Raw genomic sequence first — 22,826 nt, forward strand, 5'->3', positions numbered from 1 at the left:
ATAATATCGTTTATTCGAAGATGCTGCTGTGCAATGAATTGTTTTTGTGTCTTTTTCATCTTCACTCCTCTCTATCTCACGCTATCTCCCCCATTCATTCTCTTGTACATGAACTATGATATTGCTAATTGAATCGTCAGACATAAACTTATATAAGCTATAACTTATAAATAATAATACAAAATGGTCACATACAAAATTATGTAATAGTCTGGTTTTAAACTATTAAGTTTTAAGAAATCAACTTAATTGTCATCGTTTATTTTGGCAACTTTTAATCAATGTCTGTCTTAGCTTAAAATGAACGTAAAAAGCTTAAATATTTAGCCAGAAATGTGAAATTATCGATTACATTATATTTCAAGAAAAATTAAATACTAACATGGCCGCACTTAACTTAATGAACAAACGTTATACACCAATACCATTCAACGCACAAATTATTTATTTATTGTTTAATACTAAAAGGCAAAATATAATTTTTATAATTAATTTGTATTATTTTTCATTTTTAATATAGACTAATGATTACAATACTAAATTATATCATCGATTAAATATACAACGAATCATAATGTAATTTATTAGTAAAACCACGTTACTGAGACAGTTTATAATAAACTACTATAAATTGTATAACGTTATAAATACGTTAAGTATAATAAATATTTAAAATATAATAATAATAAAAATTATTAAGCAAACTAAAATTAAAAACTTTTAAAAAAATACAATGTTTTAATTGAGTAGTTTAAAAAGTTAATATTAAAACGGAAATCACAAGCAAAATGGTTTATTTAAATACATTTGAACAGAATTCAGTACGTGGTAAAAGGGAATGGTAGTTTAGTTGAAAACATTCAAACATATATGATGTATACAATGAATGTTATATAATGTGATGTAGTTGAGAGAAATTTCTTGACAATAATAAAGTAATGGGATACCAACAGACAACAAGCTGAAAGGTAAATATTGTAAGAATATCAAGAGACAAATAATAACATTTTATTCAAGTAATCAGAATTCGGAGTATTGATAATGAAAATGTTACAGAAATCAAATAAATATAATAAAAATTATAATTCGAATGAAATAAGAGATGATAAAATTTTAATAATTAATAATGCAAAAAAAAAATGCATTTCATAATATACGTAGGCTACGTAGGTTAATATAACTAAAAAACAAACTACTATATATTTTATTATAAAGCGTACAAGAAGTGTAAATTAAATTCAGAAAATATACATTTAAAATAATAATAAATAACATAATAACGATTATTATAGGTAAATAAAAACAAAAATATTTAAATGCGTACCGTGTAAAATGACGTAAGAAACTATTTTATAATTGTACGGTATTTAAATATTATAAACAGACTGAGTTTCCTAAGTAGCGGAATAGATATACAAAAAATATATGATGCAAATATATCAGCACTATCGTAGCATAAATATACATAATAATTAATATTCTATAGAATATAACGGTACACAATTTATAATATTACGAATAGTATAATATAGAATAATATAGAAACAATAGAAATATCTCAAATTCTCACTTGTAGTACAAAATAATTTCTATTTTATTCTAAAGTATTTTTCTTTGTATACAGAATCATCCATTGTACAACATTGTTAAATAATGTTTTAATGTTAATTTACATTCAACTAACATATATCATTGTTATAACTAAATAATCGCACCTAGTAGCATTTAGACGTTTTCGCCTAGTGGAAAAAAAGGTCCAACCCTTCACATACACTTGTATATTTATTACACGAACTGTATATGGCCTTTAAAATCAGCCATCCCTTAAATGTTTTCTAGGGCAACTACACCCTTTTTTCTCGTTAAGTGCGCTACTATACTCATATATCTATTTACTTTATCTCAGACCCTGTTTCTTATCAGATGATTATTCCAGTGATAAAGAGACAAACTGGACTTATATAGTGACGGTTTTTTCAAAATATCACAATCACAGCATCGAATTATTTCTTCTTAATTAATATGCTATCTTTTATAAGTAGGTATATTACTCGCAATTCTTTAGTTCATTGTTTGTATCAGTAATTATACTACACAGTCGAGAATACTTAACTCATAATATGCATTTACATTTAACTAATCTTATTGTAAAATACAGATAAATCATACTTTAATAGGTAAATTTGAAGTAGAATGCTTGATAAGTGCTGATTATATTATATTGTTGGTTAAAAGTATAAATTAAGAATTGTACATGTTTTGTTTAAAATGAATGATATGAAATGGATTTTTACTAAACTATAAGCCATTTTACCTAGAAAAAAATATTTTGTAGTTTGCTTAACATTAATTTTTTTTAAAAATACCTGATCCGTAAATATATATATATATATTTTTTTTGCCAGTTTTTACAGTTATACCAGTTTTTTCCGTAGACTCCAATTACCTACATCAAAACTTTAATAACATTGTTAATAATTATATTATTTATTTTTGTTTTCATTTTATATGTACAAAGATCAAAAAGACGTAATGTTTCTACCAACCAAAATAACAATCATACACTAGCATATATACGGAGAGGGTAGTTTAAAATAATATTAAAACCTTGATTATTCTTTCTCAAAGAAAGATCCATAAAAAATTACTGATGGAGTATTAAGTCTTACTACAAAAAAATTTAATTGGTACATTGAATCAATTTTACTTCATATTAATTTAATGCTATTTTTTATAACTGAAGGTACATGTATTTATTAAATAATTAATTAATACAAATAATATTGATTTAATTGTTATAATATTAATTAAAATTTAACATTTATTTAACTATTATAGTATAATAAATAATAGATACTTCAATGATGTTCCAATATAAGAATAAATACTATTAGTAAGGATGTTTGTACATTAGTATTGGACCTCAAATTTCTAAGTGTTTGTATATTTATGGATATTTTATTTTTTTAAATATTTTTGATGGATCAGTTACTCTTCTGTTAATAAAATTGAATTCAACAATAAAATAACTGCACCCAAAAAATAATATTCTGAACAGAGACGATCAAAAAATATAACCAAGTTATTTATACCCTCAATTTTTTAAGTACCTACGAAGGTTTTAATTTTTATAATTTGTTGTAATGTATTTTTTTCTCAGCTAACTATATATGTAATGAACATAACTTACAAAATACCTATACTTTATACATTTTTAACACTTTAAAGTAAACATATGTGATAGATAATTATTTACTAACTTGTTTATAACAAATATAAGTTAAAAACTTACCTAAATGTAATTATCAATCACTCTTCAACTGATATATCTGATCGAAAATTTACGTCACTTTTTTCTAACTTTGGCCATACTAAGTCTGAAAGAATTTTGAAATGACATTGTGACATTCGGAAATTTAATTGTAAGGGTATAAAGTATAATGAAAGTTCTCTTCAAATTAAAAATATTCTTAGTGTAAAAGCTTTATTTTTGATGAAAGATGTACCCAAAATGTACGATCCAATTGCATTGAATCTATATTGTTATTTATTAATAAATAATAATAACATTAAAACATCTTCGTCAGAACTGGATATGGTATACATAATAATACATACACCATCAAATATTATTATTAAAGTAAATATAAAAATAAAAAAATAATTTATTAATTGAGAAGTAACAGGAACTTATAATACCACAACATAAATAGAGTAATATTACTCTATGTGCCATACTTATAGCATTACGACGCTCGAGATGTGCTTTGCCGCTTTGGCATGGTTTTTTTTATTGTTTTTTGTGGTACGACTTTATTGTCACATTCTCAACATATCACCAGCACATTGCATTTTTCTTAATCATAAATCTACATCTCTAAAGATATTATTATATTATATGTTTATATAATGACTAATAATTTTTATTAAATTACGGTACATTGAACTAAAAATATAAGCAAAAATAATAATATAAACATATTATATTAATTTCTCATAATATATTAATATATTATTGTTATTAGCTTATAAGTCAATACTAAATGTAACGGTATGAATATTCTCTTGGTATAAATAACTTAAGATTAATCTAAATATTTTGAAAATTTCATTTTATATAGAAAATGATAATTTAAGTACATAGTTTAAAGTTTTTATGATTTGAATTACAACAAAAATAATAAAAATTGTTTTAAGAGAAATTGTTTTTTTTTTTTTTTAGATATTTTCATCAAAACTATGGTAATGAATTTAAGATATCTTTAGAATTCTAAGTTCAACTTATGGGAGAACTTCGTATTAAATATTCAAGATTAGCTAAATTTTAATTTAAAATTATTTATATTTTTAACTACAAAATAGTTTGCAAACTTTTATGATTTTTTCAAATGATGTGATGACAAACAAAATATAAAAGCACACATTTACCATTGTAATAGTTTTAACATTTTATTGTTGTAAAAAATAATTACTTAACAATACTATGACCACATTTTAATATTTTTTACATAGAGAAATTTTAAAATTAACATTTATTTAAATTACATTCAAAAATGAAAAACTAGATAAAATTTTAAAATTTTAAAATTTCAATTAAATATTTTCATAAATGTTTTATCGTGTTTAAATCATAAAAAGATCTTAAATCAAACCTAAAAACTTTTAGACAAATATTGTATTTTTTAAATGTAAGCCGTGTAAAAATAAAAGCATATTCCAATGATAGTTCAAAGAAAAATTGGTAAAAAAATACTTTTAAAGAAGGTCATTATTCTTATAAAGGCTATATTATATAGGTGCTTATATAAAAGAAATCATTTTTAATATTGATATTAATAACTTACCACTAGTCACATGACAATGCATGCAATGATTTTTTCTCTCGTATGAAAATATTATATAATAACGACATAAAGTTTTAAAATTATTTACCTTAGCTATAAAGATTAGCAATACCTATATCATCACATTAATATTTTCTTAACAGAGGCTAGAATTTTGTTTGTTATGTAAGTGTTTTTAATGTATTTAACTCAACGCGAAAATCTAAGGAGATAGTAAATTATATCAAATTATACGTTTATATCACTTAACTAAATTAAACTATTCAATTGACTGATTAAAAACGGGTTTTTTCGTTTGTTAATACTATTCTTATTTTAAAAAGGTAATTTTCAACATTCTTATTTAAATTATTAAATTCAAGTTTCTAAATGTTAAAGTATAATAATTTATTTAGTTTTCACTTTTTATTTAAAATATCAATTAATATTTTTATATTATAGTCCTGATAATGTATAAAAAACTAATATGTCTTTTATACCGATTCCTAATTTATTACCAATACATTTTATATGTATTTTGAATGGATTGATCAATTAATTGGTTTTACGATAATATGTTTTGTTTTGTGTGTCCAAGATCACCCATAGAGGCAGTATAAAAGCTTTAATAATAAACTTTAAAAAAATTTTCTGGAAAGAAATTGAATTTACTTGATATCTTTAAGATATTCGCTGTTAATATTTTTTATTAATTTTAGATTTGGAAATGTTGAATGCTGAAATGGAAAAAAATGCTTAATTGAGATAATATATTATAAGTCATAACAGACATTTTAATGATACGCCATTTATGACTAGGAAGTAAAAGATACCAAATGATAAAATGATATCAAGTACAAGGGAAAAACGTGTGATTAACGTTTAACATAATGGGTACCCGAAGACAATTATTGGTTACTCAATATATATATTGAAATATATACATATATAAATGATAAAGATTCAAACAGATATTCAGATAGATAGAAACCTACATTTTTCAAATCATATTCAATCCATCACAAACAATCAAGTCGTATAATTTTCATTATATCCGTTGTTTAACTTTAAAAGCAATTTTTCTTCACAGACTAAAACTCATACATAGTGCATACTCGACCAATTTTCCTATATGTGACACTAATCAAATATTAAGCCATATTTGTATAGCTAGTGACTTATTGTTCGTCAGAAGTTTAGCCATTCAGAATTTGTCAAGTATACTTTCCTTTCAAGAAGAATTATTAACAAAATGATTATTCACCATTCAAAAATATTAGAAATATCAAACAAAGAATAATCATATAATCATAATTTAAATCCAGATCAAAAGAATTTTAATTAAAATTACAAACTAAAACTAATAAATCACATCCATACATTATTAAACATTTTGCTGGGATTCTGGATCAAATCAAAATTTTCTAAAAACAAAGCAAACATTCATTCTACTCAGAACTTTCAATCAACTGACATAATTTCGAAAAAATCGAAACTAGGAATCAAATAGTACTACAGTACTTAAATCCTGTTTAAATCATCAACGCCTACACTGCTTTACGAGCTGACCCATGACTAGACGATATTGACCTGCAAACCATTGACATGTAACAATATTATAAAAAAGTCATTTTCATGGCTACCAATTTTAAAACCTACCGGCATTATTAACGCCCACAATGCCTATTCACCAATATACTAAATTTATATCACTTTTTATTTGGAAATTGTATGTACACAATAAATACATTTTGTTGACATTTCTAAAACAATATAAATTTTTAAAACAAATATTATATATATATTATATTATTGGTGCGTAGGTATTCCTATCTTACAGAGATACAAGATGTAGCTAAGAATATTATTATTTTTGTTTTTATAAAATGCTACCATATTTTGATTATAATTATCATGGAAATCGAAATTAGTGTGAAAGTGAAACTACTGTAATAGTTACAAAAATCCTGGTACTTTTATGTACGAGTATTCTACGAATATCCTTTGGAATTTTATATCAAAGGATCCCTTGAGTGGAACGAGATATTGGATGTTCATATAAAAAACGGTTACAGCAGTTTTAAGACCCATGTGGGATATATTAATCAATAATTACTCTATAATTACAAAACAAGATTTGCTTCAGTTATTGGTAAAAATAAAAAAGAGAAAAAATAGATTTGGAATTTTAAACACGAATTAAAAAAATATAATAATTGTATTTCCATTCAACATTAAACTCGGGCTATACCTACAACAAGAGTAACAAGAATATATACATATTATCTAAAATAATAGAATGAAAAGCTATAGATTACTTATAGGTATTAAAGTATTAATGTTAAAATTATTTACAAAAATAAATCTTGCCACTTGCGCACTCTACAGTTAATAATATTAATAATACAATTCACAAAATTCACAAAATTATTGAATTTATTTATTTATTATACAACAAACATTATGTATATAATTGTATATAAAACAAAATGTTTTATACAAATAAAATTCTCAGCATGTATGAACCTATAATAGTAAATTTTAGAAAAAGTTTATAAGTAGATTTGTAAGTGAGTATATATGGATAGTTAGGGAAAATATTGGTGTAATAAACTAACAACAAAATCAAAATAACAGTTTGACGAAGGTTATATTATTTATATACCTTTGTTAAACTCGTTCTCATAATGATCGACGTCTACTGTACTTATCCACTAATTCTTGACAAAACAAATGCTTGTTTATTTATTTTGGTCTTAACTCTTAATCGTACTTAAATCTTAATTAATGAGTAAAATGTTGAGCCAATAAGTGGTAGGTCTACATTACATTTCACTGAAATAACGTTTCTAAATTATTGGATTAGATTTAGAATAAAAATTACTTAAATTCCTAATTTTCAAGTATTTTTCAAAATAATTGGAATAATAAAAAAAAATTAAGCACATTTAAGTTTTAACAAAATTAATTTTAGTTATTTTGCTGCAAATTAAAAATAAATAACCATATATAAGTACTTGAAATTTTTACCAATGGTGTAAAACATGAAAACATTTAAACAAAAAATGAAAAATGAAAATGTTATTAAAATTACAATACCTACCTATGTTCATAATATTATAATGAATGATTATTGATGATTAATCCATATATCATGAACTGTAATAATATTTACTTAAGATAAACATGTGCAACACAATTAATAATTATTATTAAAGTCTGTTGAAACAAATAAATGATATATCTAGTCGATATAGACTACCTATATATTTTACAAATGTCATTATATGATATATTATAGTATTAACGAACAATACATTTACCTAAGCTTGTTAATATTTAATATTTAAAATGTTTATAATTATTGTACTCAGTACTTATGTACCTTCTCATAACATATTCACGGAATTCTATTATACCCAAACAGAAATTAACTCAATTTTCTTCGAAAATTCATAATCAATGCGAACTTCTAGAAGCAAATCGGGAAATCACTAGTCAACTAATAAAATTTGTCTATTTATTCATATTACAGTGTTAGTTTAATATTATATTTAAATCAATAACTTACAGGTACCTAACCTGTAAACATTTTATCAAAAAATCAATTATGTAAGCTGATTTATATTAATCAATAGGTATACATAAATAACATAAAATAATATTTTTGTTGATCTAATAGTAAAATTTAAATAAAAACAATTTATGAGATTGTGATTGTGAAGAGAGTAGCATTTTGTGAATCGTCTGAATAAAAATCAACTGAAAACACCAAAATTAACTTGACATTTTTTGGAGAATTATAAAGTATCAATAAACTATTTTGATTTAATTTCGTTTACCGGATTTAATTTAATTATCTGCGAAGATTTTCAAAGATTCAAATATAGCTATTATAATAATTTTAAATATTCGATGATTTGTAACTTATTTCAAATTTTTAATAATAATATCCAACTGTTGAGTAATGAGTAAAATGAATGACTTACATCTATATTCTGTAGCTAGCTCATTTTAAATAAATAACATCATAATTACAATTTATAACGAAATTAAGTTCAGTATTAATTTCCTATATTTCATTTGTCAAATTTTTCAAATAAAAATAAATTATTTGATCTAAAAGTATTTTACAAATTATTCATATAAAAATAATTATAGTGTATATAAATTTATATTTATTATTTTTATCAATTTTTTAAGAATATTTACGTATACATAATATACCATTGGTATAAGTATAATAATTATTAAAATACTTTAAAAAAAATTATAAGTAATTATAGAATAACAACATAATAAAAACATATAAAACATATAATAATAATAATAATAATAAATTAAGATAATGTATTCTTATATAATATCAATTAAGGTTATAATAGTTTTATCGTAAAAATGAATTTAAAAATGTAAAAATGAGTTAAATCGAATATCAAACGTGTTTTCAATCATAAATAATTGCATTATCATAATGGTAATCGGAGTTGTCCATTTCAAAAAGTAATAGAATATTAAAACAAATACTTTAAGTCTGAATGTTAAACAAATTAGGTATAAGAAATGGTTCAAGAACATCAAATAAAAACATAAGCCTTTCGTAAACAATCACATTAATAAACATTTTAATAAATAAACTATATAATGGAACATTTTTACTATAAGCCAAAAATCATAATGCGATTCGTGGAGTATTATTATAACATAATGTAATTAACTTTAATCCAGCTGTGCACCGTGATGCACAGGGGCACCACGAGTACTTTCTAAGAACATCGTGGTCTAGGGCTTATAATAAATAATTTAAGATTTATAGAATTTTTTCTTGTTCTGCCTTTCATAGTATTCAGGCAGAATTTTGTCCAAAAAAGAGCACCGCGAAAAAAAATATTGAGAGCCACTGCAGCCTAATCATAAAACAAAACAAACTATAATTTTATTGAAAATTTTGATTCACTAATTCGAAAATTCAAATGAGTTGTTTCTCGGTTACCCATTAAAATGTTATTCTAAATCACTAAAAATAATTGTCCTTAAAATAGTTAAAAAATTTATATAAAATAAATGGAATGATAGACCTAGTATCTATTATATTTTATTCAATTTTATTAATTATAAATATTTATAGATTACCTAGTATAAATTATTAAAATGTTCAGATTAATAACCTTATAATAACTTCCAAACTCATAATTCTTAGTACACTAGTTAAACAACTCAAAAACTACTCGTTCGAGGTTTGATTCTATAATACTTCAAAATTGTCAGAAAATATATCCCCTAAATAACTCACAGTAAAAAAGGAATTAAAGGGCTTATATAAATTTATCGATAAGTCAAAAACCTTGAAAATTCAATAATGGGTTGCTCATATAAGTTGTTACTGATAGACATTTAAAAAAAATTAAGCATGAATCTACAAAAGAATTTTAAAAGCATTTAATAGTAGACAAAGTTTGTCAATAACATATAAACATTAACAAATTATTTTGTAGTTAAAAATTCATAAAAAATTTTTTTATCGAAGTATTAAAAATTTAATATAAGATTCTTTAATATTTTGTGGCTTATATAAAAAAAACCTTCCTATCGGAAGTCAAATAAATTGTTTATGAACGTTTGAAGTTTAAATGTTTACGACATTGTACATTCATCCGTAAAATAACCATTTGTCCACATTTTCACAAACAATTTTTATTATTTTGTTTTAATTTAAAAATGAATAACCATCATGGATACTTTAAATTATTACCAAATATTTATATCAAAGATTACCAATCAGGGTGAGGCAAACTTTACTTAGAGTTTCGTGAAATTATTTGAAATATACTTTTAATTAATCTTTTTAATCAAATAATATTATGCAATGATAATAAAAATTAAAAATACATAGTTTATGTTCAATGTAATAATTTGTTTTATAAAATATATGTGTATATACTATATACCTACGTCTTACTAATTTTGTTTATACTTATGCTCTGCTAAATAAAACCGAAGTAGTCTATAGGGTGCTTCCGGATTTTTAAAAAAATAACTATAAGGGAGCAGTGAGTCAAAAAACGTTAGGAACCTGGTTTATATTATCATTTTCTAAATACGATGTAATTTTAAAAATATTTTGATTATTTTTGAGGTATTTATAGGAGTGAGAAATTTTAAATATTTTTCATTATTTTCTTCTGTAATTGATGTCGTTACAAAATCATTCGGTGGATCGAAATTCTAAAAAATTTTACAAGATCGCACATTATAATGTTGTTATATCTGTCTAAAAATATAAAATTACTATTAGGTATTTTTTTTTTTTATTAATGCATTTGAAGTTTGAATTTTGACGACATTTATCAAAAAACCAAACTTATAATAATATCTTCAATTTGCTTAGCTAAAATTTTAAAATTTAATAAAATATTTGTCATGAGTATTTCATATCGTAATTATAAAATCTAAAACTTATACAAATATAATTATTTTTATATATCATAATATTAAATATACCATGAATCTATTGACTCAAAGTATAATATCAATTATATAATTTGATTTAAATATATGTTATAATAATAATTGAATATTTATATTTTCGGCAAAAACTAAATCAACCTATTGTAATACTAATCTTAAAAAAATAACATTAATAGCTACATCAAAAAAGTACATAGTATCATAAAATATAGATACTTTGTGATTCAAGCTGACGAATAGTTTTTCGTTCAACTACGTTTTTCGTATACCTACAATGATATAGTATTAAATTAAAATTCAACACATCCATTAAAGTTACCTACTCGAAATCCGCTATAAAAGCAGAGTAGTATCGAAAAATTTATTCTTTAAGAATATAATGCCACCATTAATCTATTGGCCCCCAATGAACATGTATATTCAATATTATAAATACGTTTGTAAAATCCTAGTAAAACTTTGAATCAAATAAAACTCACGATTTACAAGTAATAAATATTATTTATTGATTTTATAGCATATTAATACGGAGGCTTTTACTATAAAAAAATAATCATCGGAGTATAGTTGTAGTTTTAGTGGTCAGACATTCAGACGTGAGTGCGCTGTTCATAGTGTACAACAACTGTTACCTCTCTACGAGGCGCATGAGCAGTGAGCACTCGATGTCTAGATGATAAAATAAATTGTACAATATCTAAAAGCATTGCAATTTATAATTTCAATAATAAAAATACACTGGATATCATGAGTCATGACCACACCACCCGTTTCCACTTTTCATTTATGCTCCGTAGTATAAGGTCTATTGTAATATTAAGCATTTCCATTGCTTCGTATATAATGGTAGACCACGTAAAGGGTAAAGGGTGTACTAGATATATGCAGCGTTATTATAATATAATTATTTTAACCGACAACGGATTTCGGAGACTTGCTAACTTCGCGATATGAAAGACGAAAACTCCAAGAATATTATATGTTTTGATTTAAATAACAGTGCACTTATATATCAAGAAATAATTTGATATAATAATCAAGATAAATACAAAAATATGTGGTCCTCCCTCTCCCATTCAAAAATAAAAATAAGTCATTAAAATCGTTCATAACGAACAAAATATGTTTCCCATATTTTATCTAAAAATAAATCATATAATTTATTGGAAAATGAAATAATATTTTATTAATTGACAAATACAATACATTTTTATGCTTTAGAATAAAGAACAAACCTAATACAGTAATATAATATCATAAATGAAGCCAATGGAGGGATAATTGTAGTATACTAATATACAAATTTATATAATTACGTTCTATAACTTAAAGTAATTGATTTTAGATAAATTTTCGTAAAGATAATACAGAAATAGTATTACTTTGATTTTTCAGCAAACATTTACTCAGTTAATTACATTACGAGAAAAAATGTGTTTTGAGAAAAATTCAAGTATAGTCAGAACTATGTCACAACAATATAATGTAGTATTCTTCTTCAACACAATTAATTTTAGATGACATTCTTTTAATTACGTTTAATAATGAGTACGTATATGTCCATTAAACATATGTCAGAAGTACCAGGACGTTTCTAGAATCATTACAAAAACAATAGAATTAATAATTCATTGATAATGACTACAATGAGTATCTCTTATATAGTTTATAATGGTAAATGGATCCAATGGATGGTACTAAGTAAAAAAGTATAACACTAATTTATTTAAACGTTTAAAATTTTAAAAATCAGTTACTATAATTATTAAAATGATTAGGTAATATGTTTATTAATTTAATAAAATATAAAACTGCTACTATACTGTTACATTATAATTTTTTATACAGTATTTTTTTAATTTTTTTTTATATATTTTAAACTTTCAATAGGAAACATCTATTTTTATAAAAACCGTATCTTAATAAAATATAAAACTGCTACTATACTGTTATATTATAAATGTTTAAACAGTATTTTTTTTTTAATACCTTTTGTTAATTTTTAATTTTTTTTATCGTTTTTAAACTTTCAATAGGAAACATCTATTTCTATAAAAACCGTATCTATTTTTCTAACACCTCTAAATGTACATATCACATTAGTTAACATTTTACTTAAATAATTTGATTTAATATTATTAGAGTACCAACGACAATTTATTTACATAATTGTTTGATGGAAAAACTTTTTCTTCTCAAAAATTTAGTTTTAAAAATAACATTATATTTTATATATAAATTGTATAAGCTCTTGATGAGATTTATATAGAATAAGATAATAAAATATGAAAAAGAAAGTTAAAATTTAATCCTCGGTAGATTCTTATATAGAAAATAGAAATGACTGCTTTTTATATTTTTACATACTACCTATGTAAAAATATACATATAAAAAACATCAACTGTGGTTAAAACATTTAAAACTTTGTATTCTCTAATTTATCTTTAAAAACAATTGGACTTTACATATATATTCATAAAGTTTTAAAATTTTTAATTTGTTTTTAACTACTGTACTTTGGCTACTTCTAAAAGCGTTGACTTCGTGTACAATGTACATTTTATCTATGCTTACACATTTATAATTTTAATTAATTATATCAATAAAAATAATATAAAATTAGTATAAAATAATTAAAAGTTTTACATTACATAATGCGCATACACAATATAAAATCAATTACAATAAGTACACATATTATAAATAAATTTTATTATAGTTTTAATTTAATTTATGAACCAACTTAATTTAATTGAAATTAAGTTTCAATGAGAAATTTGTTCGTATTTAAATCTATTTCGCATTAAAATGATGTACATAAATAACTACAATAATTTCTTCTAATAATTGTTTTTCATTTTCAATCTCAATCTCTTTAAACAGATTCAACTTGGGTATTTACCCAATTAAAATATACATCATACATTATTATCTATATTATAATATATAACTAATTTTTATAATAGGATTTATTATTATTTATCTATATGAAGAAATAATTCTTTATATCTATCAACTCTATCAACTCTATGTATAATATAATAAACATATCCATATGCAAGCACTTACACAAAAAAAATATTTTTATATATAATATATTATATATAAATATTTTTTTATATATTATATAAATTTGGTAAGACATAAACAGTCAACATGATGTATGATACTTTTGTATGTTATTTTTGTAGTTAAACACAATAAAAGGTTTATTATTAAAAAAAAGTTGTATTGTTTAAATTTAAAAGGCGTTTCATTGCCCTTTTTAATGTTTTATTTGTCAAAATGTATTTATTTTAAATATAAATGCAAATTCACAATTTTATTTCTTCTAAATGTTTGCTTTTTATCCACATAAATACAAAATACACATAATACCAAGATTTCACCCAAATGAGATGGAAGTAATGGAACCAATGAGTCTAAACCAAACAGAATTGTGGTAATTTTAAAAATCAGTTGATAATGGTTATACATATTTGAGTATCATTTAGCGTTACCCAGAGAACACCACGGGGAGGCGATACTCTTTGTTCTCCAAACGTTTGTTGTTTTTTTACAAACGTTATTTGTTTTTGAATTTAAATATTATTTAAATAATTTCGTTAATATTTATTTATTTCACATTCGTTTTCACACTACACATTTACGGCGATCGGTAAAAATGGACAAATAAAATAAAATACCAAATACAATTAATTTAATAGAAAAATGTCAACGTACAACAATATAAATAGCCAGATCAAAATAGTCCATCAAAAATTAAATCCATAAAAAATGGCTAAAGAAAATTTGTTTAACTTAAAATGTGGCTAAAGAAATAGTTAATCGAAAATTAATCAAATACAATGGCGCTGGCAGGGAGGAGTTACAGAGTCATTAATTAACTAAACTGTGTCAAATTATTTTTACCGACGTTTAATAATAATTATGTTGACTATTTAAATAATATATTGGCTTTTTACAATATTTTTATTATATAATCCACTTCACCCCTACGAAAATTGTTTCATAAAATCTATTGTTCATAAAAAATGATGGTGATTAATATAGTTACGAATGTTATACAAATTGTAGAAAAAATATATAATAATTTTTATCTCATGATGTACATATTTTAAGTGAAGAAGAAAATTTTTAATTAAAATTCAGTTAATTACACCGAGTATAAAATTAAATATATTAAATAACCAAAGATTAAATAGTAATGTTAAATATACAAAAGATAAGTTTTTTTTCTGTTGTCAATGAACCTTTAAAAAAGTTTTTTTTTAAATTACCGTACGGACTTTTTTCTTTATACTCAGTATAGTTACATGAATAATTTGATTTAATTTGTACATTAATTATTAATATTTAAATTATTATTGTTATATTAAATATCAATTAAGGTGTTTTATGCTCTGTATATAATTAACTATCAAGCCATTTTTTGTATTAAATCAATTTTCAATCGATTATTTTTCAATGTAATTTAATCAATACTTGTCTATTTTTGACATAATAAAACAATAAAATAAGCATATAAAGTTTTTTTTCAAAGTTAAAATTCCCATTAATTTTCAAAATATTGCGTAAAAAATGTTCTAACCGTCGCTTTATATTTTTGCATTTGATGTTTTAGGTATTTTATATTTATTCATTTAAATTATACTATTTAACCAATTTAGTAAATAGTATAGAATGAGTAAAAAGTGTATAAATAGAGTAAATTTCTTATCTTTTATCTTTAAAAAATATTTTAAAATTTTAAAAATCTATTGATTTATACATATTTATTGTAATACCTAATATAATAATGCCTCTTAAATTGCATGCTCGTAGAATGGAAGTAAATCACTATCATCAGAAATATATAGTTTTTGTTACTAAAATTAAAGCGACCATTTTAACATTAAATTATGAAAACACATCATTGAATAATAAGTTAAAAGACAAGTAACAAGTTTAATTTACTAATATTTAAATTATTTTTTCTTAGATAGTCATAAAGACAAAATAGTAACTACTTATAGAACAAAACTTTTAAGTATTAAATTATCAAGGTTTATTGACTGATCATGATTATTTTTATTGAATTGTTTTTTTTTTTTTTTTATGAGTTTAAAACAATTTATTGCATTAATTTGTATATTAAAACTAGAGTATAAATTATATGTTTTCATTTAATAATGTTAATATAAATTTTAATTAGTGACACTTAAAAAACAAAAAGGATTTTGTGTATCAAATAATTTAAAAAAAAATTTAAAAATGTGAAATTAGTTCAATCAATTATACCAATAATTTGAAATTATACCAATCTGTATTTTATTAAAAACCAATAAATAATGACTTCTCAAAGATAAAAATAATAAAATTTACAATTATTCAATTTTTAGATTTTTATTATTATTATTATTGAGTATGATATGAGTACTTTCAATTATATTTGGAATTGCGATTTATATTATGTGCTTAGAAATTCTAAAGATATAAAATTCTTTCCAAAAATTGTTTGATGTTAAAACATCGTCGATAATTTATAAAATGAACTATTCTAAAATAATTTGTTTTGGTTCTGCACATTGTTATTAAGATCGTTGGAATTTATTTGATAACTTAATATTACTCATCTTGCTACTTGGATAACCGTTAATATCTAAATAGCTATGTTAATACGTAGTATGAATAGATTACGATTATGTCAACGCTAGTCGGAAATTAAAACATTGTTTTCAGTTTTCCATTTTACTACACACAGAATAAGATGTGATCACGTACGTTTTATATATGGCCAACAAGTACCACTTGTATTTATTTGAACCAAAATAGAATTTCATGAATCAGTATTTCTGTGTAAACACATCCATAATTTTAAATAAAATATTATTTAAAAACACTAAAATTGAAATTGAAATAAAAATGTATATTTAAACATGTCATATATACTTATTTAAGTAATATTATAAATAAATGCACATATATATATAAATGTTTAATAATGTAATATTTGACGAAAAATTATGACTAAGATTAAGATTAACAGTCTTGGAAATAATTAAATATATAGTGCTACGTACTGAACTGATTTGCAAAATTTTTTTTTCTTAGAAATTACTATCAGATAACTTATTTGTGTTTGATGTAATAATTCTCTGAATTAGTAAGCTTTAACATGTTAATTTATTTATGATTGAATTCACAATCATTCCCATTTCCTATCTAGCCATCTATGGGCATGCAATTCAAAGGCTATTGTTACAATATGACATTAATATAATATTATGTGATTATAATTTTAATATTTTATAGTCATTATTTATCATTTTCGTTCATTAATATTGTAGAAAAAATAACGTTAATGATCTATACATTTTAAGTTGATTTAATACTAATAATTATACACTTAACGAAATTGTAACAGTTATTTTTATAAAACAAAGCGTCTACGTGAACAAAACGTGAAAAAATATGGTGCTTATTGCATACTTATTAATTGTACAATATGTAATATAAAATTATAAATATATTCACATAATATAATAAAATGTAGGTAATTAGTAACTACAATTATTTTAAAATAACTATCGCTTTCCTGTAGGGGTTTCTAGGCAAAACTATAAATACAATACTCTAAAATGTATAAATATTAACTATTGTCAACTGTTATTTTAAAATGATCTAAATATATTCAGAAAGAAAAAGAATAAGCTGTTTATATATTGACTATTCGGGTGAAATAGGTATTTGTGTTTTGGGTAAAAAAAGGTCAATTTTGGACCAAACATTGATTTTAAAATAAAATAATTTAATTTGTCATATACCTAGTATTAATATCTAACTAAAAATAATATTATGACAAAATATTAGCAAACAAAATTATTAGACATATTGTATAGGTAAATAATTTTTTAGCAATATAAACTATTATTTATTTTTTAAATTATTTATTCTACATTTTTATTCTTAATTAAACACATTAGAACTATTTCAATAGGTAACTTAACGCATTTAATGAACAATGTTGATAGTTAGGGTACTATGTTTTGATGTTCATCAATGTTCAATGTATATTAAAATATTATTAGTTATTTAATACTTGGCAACACATTTTATAACATCAATTATATTAATAGTTTTTTTCTGAAGTCAGTGAAATAATATTAGGTGTATATACTGAATACAAACAAAATTTGATTAAAAGATAAAAATGATTAATTTTTAGACAATAAAGTAGCCATTAATATAAGCAAAATCGAATAGTTAATAAACTACCGGCATAATACTGAAATAGTTAGGTACATAATAAAAAAATTGAACAAAATAATATTTTTTATTTCTATAAACACTAGACATAATTTATGTTAATATTATTTCTGGCGTTTATATACTTAGTTTAGTATAAACTATACCTATATATACTAAATGACATTTTTTGTTTTTATATTATTAATCAACTAATATTTTTAAGAATTCACTGCTTTCAAAGCTATTTTCATACTGCAAAAATAATATTTTATGAAATAACGAAGTATAAATAAAACTGAATACTTGCCGAATAGTTAAGGGTTAGGTTAAACATTAAATAAGAAAAGTACTCAATGAAATATAGAATATTCAAAAATCTTTACAAATATAAATAACTTATTACTTAACTAAAAATTAAAATTCATTGTTTGAAAAAGTTCTTATGTATAATTTTTCTATGGTACTAGTACACATTAATACTAAAATTGTTGTTGTTCCAAATAGTTACACAATTATTTTAATTACTTTAGATTTGAAATAGTCTAGTGTATTTGTATTTTATTGATAAACTTCTAGACATAAATAAAGGTTTGTAAAAAAAGAACTAATTACATTGTTTAATTAAATTTGGATAATACATTATTACCTACCTATAGAAAATAATTTATAAAACGTTTGATTTCAAAAAAATGTATAAGGCTATTGTACAAATTTGAATTTATACATAGTATATTTATGAAAGTCCAATTTTTAATTATTATTAGGTACTAACAAATTGTTTTATTATAGAATCTATTAAAATAACTATAGATTTACAGTCTACAATATTAAAGTAAATTATTGACTTACGGTTATACCGAAGTACGAATTCTGCAATATCGTTGACCGGAAACAATTGATCGGTAAAAACATTATTAATTGCATATAAAATACTCGATTTAAAAGACATTGGATCATAAGTTAATATAATAGTTTAGTGAAATTCTTTGAAATATAGTTATTGGTCCCCTAGTATTAATATTAATTTTGTGTTACCTATTAGGCATTACTGCAGTATCTTATTACAAATGTACAGTGTTTATAAAATAATAAATATAATACACTTTAGGAATAAATAATACCATAATGGCGTGATATATCATACATCATGGCATATCATTTACGTGAATATAATAAAATAAATATAAATTTTGTTTATTACAAATGTCGATAAATCATTGTAATAATTTGTAACTGTCAGTGTAAAAAATACTAAAAATAAGAAACATGGATTTGCACATTGTATATTTTTTTCATAATAATTATACAATCCATGCCTAAGGGCATAATAAGAATACAGACAATTAATACATATACATTGTGTACATAAAAAAAATAGTAATATTAACTTGATAAATATAAAAACTATTCAACTGATAGATATAAGATAAGTATGTTACGTAGTTCGTATATATACAATTAAAATTATTAATGTTGTATGTAATCGTATTTTTATTATATTTATTATTTATACGGAGTTGAGCATGAAATCTAAAATTTTAGTTTAAGGACTTTAAATTGTAAAATCCATTTTAAAAAGATTTTTCAACTCTTCATTGTGGTATATTTACACTAAAAATATTAAATTTATCTTTTTCATACTATTTAAAAAATGCATAATATTATGTTCTCTACTAATCAAATTATTATTATAATATTATACTACCTTTATGTTTATACTACAAAAGCTAACTTAATAGCCTATCCAATTTAGTATCTACCACAGCCAATTGACATTCTTGAGCACCCATATATACGTTTTGAGTCTAGACTTCCCTTATAGCGTGAAAAATTACACAAAGAGAGCATAAAATGTCTGTGAAAGAGACGATGAAACTTTCTTTCTAGCAGAAACTCGTAATCATGACCTGATTAACAAACTGCCCATAAAAGTTCCTGAATTTCAAGAGCCCAGTGAAAAACACTCAATCGCATCAAAAAAGGACAAAGAAAACGTACCTACATCATAAATAGGGTATGGTCAATTCAAAATACAACTGATCACGCGCGTAATGGAGTCGTGTTAATGGTTTGAAGAACTTATTGAGGGTCTGTGATCTTATAACTTGTTTTATAATAATTATCATTATTTATTTTGTCATCACTTTTGTATGCATATGTATATAATATATTGATTTATCTATTTTGTTTGTTTGTTTATTATATTAATAATTAAAATACTTTAACTTATGTTACTAATATGCCAAATTTCCATAAAGAACATAAATAAATCCATATGTATACAGTCATACTGGTATCAACTCATTCTATGACTTAAAAACAAATTATGGATACCTATATCGTTAAATAATTGTGATAAGTACTTACAATAAGGGTTAATTAAAAAAAATGTTATGACTCGTTAAAAAAACCTCCCAATATGATGTAATTGTATGTATATAATTATGTTATCATAAATTATGAAATAATATTAATATTAATATTTTTGTAACCCAGATAGTTCGATAACAATGACAATAGGTACGTTAACATATTATTATATAATAAAACAACAGAAACGAAAAATAAATGTAGACATTTTATGCAATAATTTGAGGTAAAAAATATTTGGATACATATCTTGTAAATGTTTGTTAAATGCATTCCTTCTCTTCTCCAGAATATTTAAAAACGTCTACAGTTTGGATATCCGGTGACCGGTAGGGAGTAAAAATGATAGTGAGGAAAATTGCCCACACTCCCCCCCTCACAAATTACGGCGCTGATATAATTTGAATAATATCTACTTATATACGTATATATACGGTGAAACGGTGTACGACACAATATAATTTACACTGCACGTACTTTATAATATTATTTATTATAATAATAAGGTGCGAGCAATGCCATCGGCATTATACTGACGCATCTCGTGCAGTTACCCGCGACATCATCGATATGGGTACACCGTATACATATATTATGTAAATCCAAGAGACTTTATCTGCCGTGTGTATACTGCAACTACGGGCCACGAGACGGAAAACGTTACGCGCGATATCTCGGGAAAATTCATTATTATAGGTGTATTATCATCGTGATGCATTCGGGGAAACGCATAGGCGCATATTATAATACGATAATGCTACACGTTCTTTGACGAGTGTGAGGAAAAAAAAACCCTGGGGAGCTATATAGAAAAACTCAAAGTCGAGTCTATCGCACTCGTGGTTCTGAAATTGAGTTATTTAAATTCCAGGGTTAGAGTAAATTTTCATTTCATAAAAATTGTAAATATGTAGAGCGTGTACTAATAGTTTATACCAGCTATTTATACGATAATTATGTTATCGCCTGTAATATAATAATAATAATGCTAAAACCGTTAATAATATAATAATATTATAATAATAATTATACTCACGACGAATAAACGATATTGGTATTATTTACGGCGGCGACGGTTATTGTTTTGCCGCGTTCGACGACAATAACACGGTTTTCGTCGTTTATTTTGGATTTCAACGTTCGCCTGTCGCGTTTTAACGGCCGACGGTCGCGCGCACGACGACCACGACACTTGTTGATGTCTGAAACACGGCGGAACGAGCGCACGAAACACGGGTCCAACGTAAACGGTACGCGGTGGCCGCGGAGAGCACGAACGATGTGTAAACGGCTGGGAGACGTCCCTCCGGCCGGTCGCGATACTCACGTCTACTACGGCCACCGCGCCGCCGTCGTGCTCCCAGGGTAAAATCGGCAGCCGCCGCCGACGCCGACGCCGACGGTGGCGTCGCGGTTGCCTTGTGCAATGTAATATGTGTGCCGCGCACCGCAACGAGACACGCGCCGACACGACGACGGCCATCGCAGTCACCGTTTGGGCGAATTTATTATGATATTACTTGCACAGCTCTCTCACACACACACACACGAGTAACCTGCTGTTACCGCCGAGTGAGCGGTGGTAGGCATATGGACGTGTACAATAGATACGACTTATGTGGGTCGGAGCCGAGTTTGGTCAAGAAAAATCGTTTCGATATTCCAATTCGTCATCGCTGCGAACCCTACACACACATGCCCGTCTGTAATCCACCGACCGAATGTCAAGAGTACCTTTGAGAATAAAATTATTGTGCAAAACGAATGGCTTTGAAATGTCTGTGTGTTCGTCGTAGTACGCCGAGAGCTCGACTCTGGTCCTGCTACGCAGTATTATATAAAAATCTAAATTCCCGGTTGTTCGCCGACAGCCTACCTACCTACCGCAGAATTAGCGGTACCGTCATAATTACGTGTTGACGCTGGGGTAGCGC

The 22,826-nt window shown here is 24.1% G+C and overlaps 1 protein-coding gene across 2 annotated transcripts in view; it reads right to left on the bottom strand.

The window, feature by feature from the left end:
* LOC114131001 (uncharacterized) overlaps positions 1-22,588 on the bottom strand; it is an 89,819-nt gene extending 67,231 nt beyond the window's left edge. Inside the window, exons 1-2 of one of the 2 annotated variants that reach the window (XM_050202822.1) lie at positions 21,929-22,588; positions 3,293-3,377 (exon numbers count right to left, since the gene is read on the bottom strand). The gene's annotated coding sequence lies outside the window, so the exon portion shown is untranslated. The remainder of the gene's footprint in view (positions 1-3,292; positions 3,378-21,928) is intronic. The other variant, XM_050202821.1, reaches the window with a different exon arrangement.
* Between the last annotated feature and the right edge of the window lie 238 nt (positions 22,589-22,826).

Source organism: Aphis gossypii, chromosome 3 (assembly GCF_020184175.1).
Source record: "Aphis gossypii isolate Hap1 chromosome 3, ASM2018417v2, whole genome shotgun sequence".
Classification (NCBI taxonomy): Eukaryota; Metazoa; Arthropoda; class Insecta; order Hemiptera; family Aphididae; genus Aphis; species Aphis gossypii.